A 9,825-nucleotide genomic window follows, 5' to 3' on the forward strand; every position below is an offset into this window, starting at 1 on the left:
AACCGCAGAACAAACGAGGTGTCTGCAAGGAGTACTTTAAAGAACCATCACCACACAGGAAATCTAACCTAGCAGAGCCGATATCGCCATTAAAAAATAGGTTTACGTTTAATTCCCGAATGATATTTGAGTAATTCATTACTATGTAAGGATAATTTTTGGAATACTAACATTTATGTCTGAAATTTTTTGGGCTGATGCTGAAGGTAGTTTCTTTCAAATTGCAGTGTCATTTGATACACAATTTTAATCAGTCAGGCTGCATAAGAATATTTTGTTTCATGTTCTGATACTATTGGGGTTTATTTTGAATTAATTTCTATCCATTTAAATTATTTTGGGCTCATTTTAGATTATTGGAAATTTTATATCGATTTGTTTTTCAAAAATGCAAAATAATACAGTCTCAATGGATTTCTGATGTTTGTGATATTTCGCTGTACTTTTTAAATTCTCTCTAAAATAGTAATAATAATACTGAAGAACCATTAATGAGAGTAATCAAATGCTTATTGATCTCTATCATTTGGGTCATTTTTGTCTCAGAACCTGGTCACTCAAGGACCAGAAAAACATGGAGCATGTCCTCAGAGATTGGATCTAAAGAGTATTTGAAACCTGTAACAGCATTAGAAGAGGTAAATCGTCATGACTGGTGTTTTGGGGTGAAAATAAAAAAATTGATTTTTGTCAGCAAACCATTATCAGCAGCCCGCTTAGAAAAAAAACAGCCGGGCGAAGAACAGTCAAAAATTCCCTGTATTTTGTCACATCATAATGTTACTTATTAGTCTGCATTTTCCCTCTTGAAAGCATAATTTCATGCTCAATGATAAATAATCCGGTCATAAATCTTTTGCTACTTTTCACTCTCTTTTTTCCAATTTAGTTTTCAAAATTCAAATATGTTAATTTAATTACTTTTTGATGTAATCTACAAAGCAATGAAAACATAGTTAATTTATTAAAGATTTTCTATTGCTATAATCAGTTGTTTCAGTAAATTGCACGTGATAAATAAAATGAAAATATATCTGGTTTTAGAACACCTTTTGAACTTATACAATTGATTTCTTATTTTTGCTATTTTTACACCGATTTTAGATATGGCTGGAATTCAGTTCTGTAACCTTTTTTTTGTAACAATGGTCATTTAGACATTTTTTGTGTCATCATATGACACAGCAATACTGTGCAGAGAATGGAAGAGAATCACTTTATTGTTCATTACACAAGTGCAACGAAATTGAGGAAGCAGCTCTCAGATCCACTGCTATTTCAAAGCAAAAATAAAAAGGCAAAATACAACACTAGCAACAGCCATAAGTTAAAATAGAGGACAACAACAAAAGGAACATAAAAAACTTAGAACTTAATGTGCAGTAGAGTCCCTGCAAAATTGAAAATGTTTGCATTCTTCCGTCAAACAAATTTTAACCTTTAATGTAATCAATCAACAGCCTCATGAACAAACTTAATCATGGTTTCATCCATCAGTCACTTTTTTCTTTCAGTTATGACACTGCAATCACCACACAGCAATGTCTTCTCCATATCTGGAGTTACAAACTAGTTGCTTGACATGCTTGATGTTTATGAGAAATGTCTCTGGCACTGATTAAGATGCAGTAACTGTGTCTAGAATATGTCCAACGATCCCAGACTTTGTTTGTAGATTAAAATACTGTTGGTATTACTAAATTGTGGCAATAATTATGAAAATTCTCAAGGGATGTCTTTTCAATATTTAATTTAAGAAAATTCAGGTTTCAAAATAATGACTTTGTATGTGTGCGATTGATTTTTGGCTGGTACCTGCTCCTTTCTTGCTAATTTTCCACACAAGTATCCATCACGTTCAGGAATTCTAGACCATCACCAGAAAACTTGCTTGCATTTAAATGCAGGTGATATCTCTCTGAATTACATATTTTAGGTAGTGTATTGAACTAATTTTCGAATTACTATATGTTATACATTGGTCATTTTGAGATTTTCTTTTACACAGTAAAATACAAAGTTGTTGTTGCTTTTTTAAGTCCTCTTTCCTGCAACTTTGATCCGATCCAATAAAAATGTGTTCTTATAATGCTGCTGGTGGAATTAAACCTTGCCCAGTGATGGCTAGTGACTTCATTCTGATTCCCATTCAATCTCTCAGTGATTTTGGAATAATTTCATCATTTTTCAGGCAATTTCTTGACAATTTTCACACAGCTCTGCACATGATTATTATCATTTTTAGGTACATGTAAGAGGCTTTTTGAAGACATTTTGAGGAGATTTTCAGAAGATTTATTTGTGTTTTTAGAGGATACTGCCTACTTTCACAAACTTGTTCCATTTTCTGGTAACAAATATTTCCCCTTGAATTTCTTGCCAGTTTTAGGGGCACATTTTGCAAATTCTGGGGTAATTTCATCCAGAATTGTTTTAGGTCATCCCATGTTTTTGAGTGTCTATTTAATCCGGGACAAACTGTATGTACACTTCAAACTGGTGACTGCTTGCTCCACCTGGACAGGTGATGGAGGGCAAACACTCTCACTCCATCCCTCACTGTTACTACATCCTCATCCATCAAAGTAGCCATCAATCCTTCAAGCGGCTAACAGGCTAACACTACCTAGCTTATACCTCTGAGGGGGTATGGGCTAGAATGAATGCTAGCAGACGCAGGGGCTAACACGCAGCTAGCTCCTGTGTAGCGAGCCGCTGGAAGTTGAGAGAGCCACTCGCCGGGAGGAGGAAAAATAAGAAGTTACCGGCGGGCTAAACGGCGACTCGTGATGGAAAACAACACAGACACACACACACACCGACGGAGCAAAAAAGAGACACTGTGTCCTATTTCACGTTAGCGCCCGTAGCTAGCGCGCTAGCTCTCCCCCTCTGCTAGCCGTGTAATGTCACTGCATCGCTGTTGTAGATACATTATAACAGCCCTTCTCCCTTTTTACACGTGCGGACAGCCGCTTAAAAACTCCTTCTCGAGGACATCTTTTCACCGACAAACACTCCCCGGCGTACATCTCACCTGCTCCGGACACCGGCAAACACGCTTTCACCGGCGAGACATCCCCCCGGTTGGCCCGAAAAACACTGGCGCTTTTTATTTCCAAGGACACAAAATCGCCATGACAGTTTAGAAAAATGCATAAAAAATTAGCAGGCGAGGAGAGGGAGGGAGGGGAGAGCAAGGGAGCGAGAGAGATGGGGAGGTGAGGGAGGGAACAGGAGGAGGAGGAGGAGGAGGAGGAGTGGAACTATCAATTTAATCCACATAAAGCTCATTCAGTCTGGATGCCTGCACTGTTTCAACCTCGCCGCCTCACACGTTCCTTTCACCACGGCGTTCACTACTTTACAAGGGGCTTCTTACCTAAAATGGCCACCGCAGCAGCCAAAAACACAAACAGCTTTCTTTTTTTTTATTTGGAGGAAGTTTAGCAGCGATAATAGCACTGGTGTGTGTGTGTGTGCTGCTGTTGTTGCTGCTGCTGCTGCTGCAGCCACCCAAACCACCATCTGGATCGAGCAGCTCCGCGTTTCACGGCCTCTCATTGGTTGCCTGGCGCGCAGCTGGGGCCTCGCGCGTTTTTTCATTGGTCCCGCCGCTGTCAAGCAAGGTGGGTTTGTTTGAGAGCTGAGAGCGGCGGGCAGCCCCAGGTTACACCAATGTGTTGTGTCGTTGTTGTTGTTGTTGTTGTTTTTGTTGTTGTTGTTTTTGTTGTAGTCACTGCTTTTTATTCAAGGTGGAGCTTCATTTTACTTTGATGTTGATATTTGTTATTGCGCACTTGCAACAACATCCTCCTCCTTGTTCTTCTACTTGCAGCTTCTCGCCCGGTTGCCACTGACGGAAAGAAAAACAAGAGTGTTTCGTTCGTTACGATGCCTGTGTGTGTGCGTGTGTGTGTTAGAAGTAACCTTAAAAATGCATCAAACCATGGGTTTTACGAATAGTCTCTCCTGCCAGCTGTTCCCACCAATCAACCCCCCCCCCCTCTTTTTATCAGCCCTCCATCAATGGCAGGTTCGAAGGGCGGAAGGACAGAAATCCCACATTCCACTTCTGATGCGGATCAGATTACGTTTCCTAGAAGTGCAGTCTGTCTGCCGAACTTTGAAATCGCCATTACAGCCAGGGTTTGTCTCCCGTGGATGATTTTTGTTATTTCTTTTTTTTTCTTTTTCTTTTTTTTTCTTTTTCGGAGGGGATGGCTATTGGAGGTGACATTTTCGACTTTCCCCCGCACCTGTGGTGTGTTGCGCCAACAGTGAGGTTACCCTGGAGTTTAAATGAGGAAAAACAAAACATGTAAAGCAACACTCATGATGGAGATCAGTGCAGTTTTTTCCTTGAATAAATATCTGTCTTTGCTTTTCCACCACCTGTTTATGTGTTTTTACTTTTTCCTCCCAGGTTCTAGATTTGCAGAGAGCAAAACACTGCAGTCAAACACGTTTTTCATTTCATACATTTATGTCCAAACGTGTGTCCTTTTGCAAATCCCAAAGCCCAGTTTGCTGTCAGTTTGAGTCCCGTGTGAGAAAATTTCCTCAGAAGATGTAAGTGATGACTTCAGCAGTCAGTTTCCAGCTGCGTTATCACTTTGTTCAAGTGTCCTGTAATTTGACTGCAGCGGGATCTGTCACAATGTCAAACACCTAAAAATGGGGTCACTTCATCGTCTTTACAATAAAATATTTTGATGATTTTTTATTAAATTGCAGTACTACATGTATGAGAGCACTGTGAGTACTTATAAACACATGATGAAAATTTCAAAAGGCTTGACATTTGTTTTGCGCATCTGAAGTAAACTTCTTTAGCTGTTGACTCTGTCTTCTGTTGGTGAAGGACATTGTATCACCGACATATTTCAGAATGTGTTCTCATAGCACCGCTCACAGATGCAATATCAGAAATAACCCAAAAGATCAAAACAGAATTAAAGATCATACAAAAAAATACATTTGAGATGCAGTGACCGCATAAGGAAGAGGTAGTTATGCCTGTGTCAATGGGCAAGTCCAAGAAAAAGTCACAAAAATAAAATAAGATAATGACTTGAGAACAAATGGCAGTACCATCATCAAAAAGCAGCAGTGAAAATAAAGTTGGGAATGAAAACAGTCATGACATTTCAAGCTTGAAAACTGTACTATTGTGTTTTGAGTCAGTCATGACTTTTAACTGAGCAATAGGGATGTACCTTATATGTTTCATTAAGTTTGTTCTGAACAACAAACGAAAAACATTTAAAACTCAAATTTATGCTCAGTCTGACTCACATCAGAAGTTTTTTCCATATCCAATTATTTACAGTTTTCTTTTTGCCACTTTAACCCTGTCGATTACACACTGAAGCTGCACAAAATATTCTGTACTTTTTACCCTAGTGACAGTCCAGTTTAAATTACCCTTATAGAGCAACCTCTCCTTGCACATTCACACTTCGAAAGCAGTATGATTTGGAAACGTAATCTACTAAATCTGGATTATCCTGATCCCCCACGGGCTCCAAGTGTTCAATCACATTAATTTGGATTGTAATGTATTAATATGGATTTTAAAAATCCCGGCTTTGTTTTCCAGGATTATATCATCCCGGTCAATTTTGTGTGGTTTCTCAAAGCAACCATAGAAGACTGGTAAAGACTTTAAAACACTATTTATCTTGTTTACCAGAGGCTCCAAATGGAATGATATATGACACAATGTTGTTACTGGGGTCACTGGATGTATCAAACAATAACAGACATAATAACCCCTTCTCATATAGTTCTTTATATGTCTGCAAATGATTCCAGGAAAACATGCAAGGAATTGGCAAGATGTCCTTTCGTGACTGGTGACATTGTACCTGTACTTACCCAAAAACAATCCCTCTCACTCAACAATATGTTCGGTAAAAAAAAAAAAATTGAAAATTTGCAGCATTTCTCTACTAAATTTGCAATAAATTGCTTTAAAAAGAACCTGCAAGAAGTTACCTGTGAGTCATTTTAATATTGCAAATAATGTACAAATAAATGAAAAATATAAACATAACTCAACAACTTGCCCGAAAAAAGACAAAAAATGTATCCTCAGACCAAAAATAAAGAATTGATTGTCTGGAAATTCCCTGCTGGGGAAAAAAAAACAAAATCCTCCCCTGAGAATCTACCTGAAAATTATGCAACAACAAACAACAGTGGCAATCTCACTTAGATTACAAGGTCTGAAGAGATTAACAAGCTCGGGTGGAGCCCGAGTCCATGAAAAATGGTAAGAATAGCTTGAGTATTCAGAGACAAACCTGGGCTGTGAAACCCAGTCGTGCTGAGGAACCGCTTTGCGGGGAGTTGCATCATCAGCCTGCTTCTCAGGATGGAGTCGCTCCATTAACACAAAAGAGCTCCGCTGCAGCCGCTGCTAGAAACAGAGACTTGGTCTGACCTAAAAAGCTTCAGGCCATGATAATAAATTGATTATTTCCATTTGTCAAGGTCTTTTAAGGGCTAATTGGATGATGGAAACAAAGGAAAGTGAGTCATTGTGCGTCAGGGTGTCGAGCAGAAACGTCAACGTTCAAGGATGAAGGAGAAAAGTTATGGCGCATGAAGGAGCTAACTGCTTCCATATTTTATCTCTGGATTTAGAAATAGCCACATTCTCTTTCTTATAAGGTGTGGCAACTAAAATCACCAATAGCAAAACCCTAAACAGAGTGACCCTAACTGAAAATCATGAGGAAAACATCAGCAAAGAAATAACAAAAATGCACAATAAATAGATTTAGATTTATTAGATTTATTCCCTTAACATCCAGAAGAATTAGCTAAAAATTGTCATGTGATAATTTCAAGTCAGCAAGAGCATTTGCAAAACCACAAAAAATGAAAAATGAAAAACTCAAAAAGTGCTGCTGCTGTAAAACAGATGCCGGATTAAAACTACAGCCGCATATTTCCTTTTCCTCCATTTTTCCAGTGGAGATGATCAAAGAAAGCATGAAAACATAGTTTTTGTATTCAAAGCAAATTCATTTGATTCATCCATCATGGGCAGAAATAAAGACTCACTGATTGGACTCTTGGAAGAATCAAGAATGAAGAAAGACAAAAGGTATTATACATTTATTGTACCAAGTCACGAATGTTGGAGTTTATGTTGATGCTTGTTTCCTGCGTCAACCGGGTGTTTTCCCTGACAAAAACGCTACAGTATATTCAAAATATCGAATACACAATAACCTAACTGGCAATAAAGTACCTAGAAATTATAAACAAAGCAACTGCCTTGAAACAATAGAAAGAAGGTTCAACGTTTTGCTCTTTTGAATGCATGAACAGCAAATTAAATATCTTCCGTCATTCAGCATAGTTATCTTGAATACAAACAGGCAAAGAAAGAAAAAAACTCCCACCTGAATTCTGGAAGCCACCCAAAATTAAAGATCTGCTTAAGTTCTGCAACACAACATATTTTGGGGTTGGGCCCAATGATTTAGCCATCTTGCTCACTCTTAAAAAAAGGTGATTCGAGTAATTCTAGAAATAACTAAGGTTCCGATGATCTACAATAACCTCCTTTTGAATATGATCCATCCAGTGATTAATGGAGCATAGGGATCGAACCAAAAATGGATTCCGTCCAGGAAGATCAAGTGCGGCTCACATTCAGGCACTACATCATATCGTCTGGGAGCTGAGGAATTTTAAAGGGGAAGCTTTTTCTAGAGAACCTTTGATCGCATTAAAAATGTTCAGAATTCTTGAAGCCTGTGGCTTCCCATCTGCCATACTCACGGTAATCAAAGTCCTGTATGAGGACATGTCTGAAGTTATTTGGACACCTGAAGGCAAACAAACCAATTTGCAATTGACCCCGGTATAATCTAAGTAGATCCTCTAACTCCTTTCCTCTTCACTTGTCTTGATGACACTTTATGAATCGCCAACTGTCTTCATGGGGTCTGATGCTCAAATCTCATTGACGTAAATGCTATGAGGAATCCCGACTTTGTGGATTATGCTGCTTTCTGAAAGGACTGCACTGAAGCTGCACACGATCTCCTAGCTTGAGTAGAAAAAGCATGTCAAAACATTGGTCCCTTCCTATATCCATCAAAAAACAAACACATGCACATGGACCCCACATCGGTTAGGCATCAAACCTCTTTGGACGACACTAGTATCAACCTTGTTCAAGACGTCAAGTGCTCCGGTTTATTCAGCGTCACTGACCACAACATCAGCGTTCAAAGAGCCCAAGCATGAGGTGCTCTGAATGCACTGGAGGAGACCAAGACCATGGTTGTTATGGCAACTGTGGAACTCAACTTCTGCTTTGTACGGCTTCAACCCATAGACATTAAATGCTTGGAGTAGCCAAACTCCAAAACTGTGTTCTCAAAAGTTCATTGCCTAAATTTTGGGAGTCATTGAATCAGGCCGCCTTGGTCTCGCTGGTCATGTTGTACAATACAATGGAAAGGCTTTGGTCACCAAATGCAAAACATAGAGTAGGGCAAGCTATCATTTCCCTAAATAGTCCTTTTAATCAAGATACTGGCCCATTTGAGTTCTTTACTTCTTGTGGCCATGAGGGACCATGAATTCTGGTCTGGAAACTGTGTGCATTGTGCTTTATCATTGAATGACCTTGAATGAGATCATTTCCAGAGAAACTATTTGATTAATATCAATTATACAGTACTGATTTGTTGCCATTTCTGACACAAGTTCAAAGTATCATAATGGTTACACATTCTTGTGTCTAGCTTCTGATTTCTTCTTTTTTTGTTTGTTTTAACTGATGAAAAAAATTGATAAGTGGCCAGAAAAGCATGCATGTGTTATTATCATTATCATTATTAATGGTAACACTATTTGTATTAGTTTTTGTAGTAAAGGTGGTAGTCTTAGTGGTAGTCGGAATATTAGGAGCAATAATGCAAGGAAATAGTGTAATTTGAAAAAGTAGTAAAAAATAGTTTTTCTTAAGGTCTCTGAATGTCAGTCTAAATATCTTCGGGTATCAAGTTATTGTAATGGAATTTAGAAAATAGCAAATAACAAAACTAAAACAGTTCCTCTATGCATCTCTGAAAACATTAGCAAAAAAAAAACGGAGGAGCAGAAACCACACACCACACACACACACAAACACACACGCTCGAGACGAGGCTCAGCTGCAGTCACTATGCAGCATGCAAGACCAGATCGTGTTTAGAGACCGCAGGAGGGTTAAGGGTCACATGATTGTCCAAAAATTCCTTGCAGCCCCCCATTGCCGGCCGTGGCCGGTTGTCTTATTAATGATCTCCAGAAATGGCGTGTGCGACTTGCCTCTCTCATCACTCCTCTTCGCAAACAGCAAGCAGCGGCGGCAGCAGATCCACAACTTTACCTTTGCCCCTTTAAGGGGCATTCCTGTTTTAAACTATAGTTTGTTTATCTTATTTATACGGGGAACATTTTGCTTTTTTGTGGTGTGTAGATTGTGGTGTATCTCTCGCTTGTAGGCGAGCTCTCAAATTTACCGGTTGATCTATGTTTCTACTCTCACCTACGGTCACGAGCTGTGGGTAGAGACCGAAAGAACGAGATCGCTGATACAGCCAAAATGAGGTTTCTCCGCAAGGTCTCACTTAGAGATAGGGTGAGAAGTTCGGTCGTCCAGGAGGAGCTCGGAGTAGAGCCGCTGCTCCTCCGCATAGAGAGGAGTCATATGAGGTGGCTCGGGCATCTGGTCAAGATGCCTCCTAGGCGCCTCCCGGGGGAGGTATTCCGGGCATGTCCATCTGGGAGGAGGCTATGAGGAAGACTCAG

The 9,825-nt window shown here is 39.4% G+C and overlaps 1 protein-coding gene across 1 annotated transcript in view; it reads right to left on the reverse strand.

The window, feature by feature from the left end:
- The window catches only part of chd6 (chromodomain helicase DNA binding protein 6), an 82,104-nt gene extending 78,919 nt beyond the window's left edge, over window positions 1-3,185 (reverse strand). Inside the window, exon 1 of the mRNA XM_086150176.1 lies at window positions 3,038-3,185. The gene's annotated coding sequence lies outside the window, so the exon portion shown is untranslated. The remainder of the gene's footprint in view (window positions 1-3,037) is intronic.
- Between the last annotated feature and the right edge of the window lie 6,640 nt (window positions 3,186-9,825).

The sequence above is a fragment of the Fistularia commersonii genome, chromosome 7, assembly GCF_037954325.1.
Source record: "Fistularia commersonii isolate RoL2024-O1a breed Wild chromosome 7, RoL_Fcom_v1.0, whole genome shotgun sequence".
NCBI lineage: Eukaryota > Metazoa > Chordata > Actinopteri > Syngnathiformes > Fistulariidae > Fistularia > Fistularia commersonii.